This window comes from Sinocyclocheilus rhinocerous, unplaced genomic scaffold (assembly GCF_001515625.1).
Source record: "Sinocyclocheilus rhinocerous isolate Xijiao unplaced genomic scaffold, SAMN03320098_v1.1 scaffold1420, whole genome shotgun sequence".
Classification (NCBI taxonomy): domain Eukaryota; kingdom Metazoa; phylum Chordata; class Actinopteri; order Cypriniformes; family Cyprinidae; genus Sinocyclocheilus; species Sinocyclocheilus rhinocerous.
In genome coordinates this window covers 152,411-153,792 of record NW_015666537.1, presented here as the reverse complement: position 1 = coordinate 153,792, position 1,382 = coordinate 152,411, and positions in this window count along the sequence as shown.

Genomic DNA, 1,382 nt, shown 5'->3' with positions numbered 1-1,382 from the left:
CTATATATATATATATATATATATATATATATATATTCTTTTTCTTTTTTGAAATATACTATCTGCACACTATTTTTATGCCTTTAAACTTAAAAATAAATGCGGAAAAGTTTTCTCTGAACACCTAAAAAGTAAAAAACAAACAAAAAAACACATATATAATGTAAATAAATCCAAATACAGTAAATGATTTAATGCAAATTTCATTATAGATCAATAAAACACTGGGTTATTTCCAAACATTCTGTCATGCTGAACAACTGTTTTAAGCTTATAAGGTACAAACGCATCAAAAACAAAGATAAGAAAATGGAAAACAATTCCCTATATCAATAACAATATACAACATAGTTTCTATAAACAGTAAAACCATCCCCTTGAATTTATAAGTTTGCATACATCTCTACCAGCAAAAGCAATCATATCAATGCAGCTGAAAGCAGTGACAGCAAGTAATACTTCATTTATATGATTAATTTCTTCAGTCTTGCCATATTCCCTCACATAATAAACTCTGAATCCTTGATAGGGCACAAAACAAAAAAACATGACCAACAGGAAAACAACGTTCTTCAGTTGTGCCCAGAACTCTTGACGTTGACATGTGGCCTTTCCAAATGTCTTACTCACGTTGAGCAGAAAATAAACTTGGAAAAATGCCAGCACACTCCAAACCAGTATTACTAGTATACAGATTACATAGTTTAATGTCTTCACAGTAGGCTGCATGAGAGCCTGACCAAAATGAAAGCAATGAGTTGAATCGTTCTGTGTCATTCCATATTTAGCAATAGTTGCTGGGAACATAGAGCCGAATATGACCAACCAGACAGTTGCACTTGCAATCGTGGCGTGAAGGATGCGATGAAACTCTAGCTTGTGCTGCTGATCAGAGTGCTCCACATAGCGCACAATTAGAAGGAAGACATAGAAGATGAATGCAAGATACATGTGGGCATGAATCATAAGACTGACAATTTTGCAGAAATGTATGCCCAGAATCCAGTCTTCATCAGAAGCATAATAGTAAATTCGAAAGGGCACCGTGAGAAGGAAAAAGGAGTGCACTGCTATCAGGTTGATCACAGACACTTTGGTGAAAGACAGACATCTTTGAGACTGTAGCATACAGGACATTAGTACAACATTCAGAGTCCCAGCGAGAAAGATGAATATATATAAAACCAGAAGAGCAATTCTAAAGTCCTCCGGCAGGCCAGTTTGGTTTGTGGTGTTGTTTATGATCATGCCTGACACTGTGATTTAGAGAAAGACATTTTTGTTTTTACTTGCTCTCAAAAATGAATATATACAGTGTATATATATATAGAGAGAGAGAGAGAGAGAGAGAGAGAGAGAGAGAGAGAGAGTCTAAGAAATGA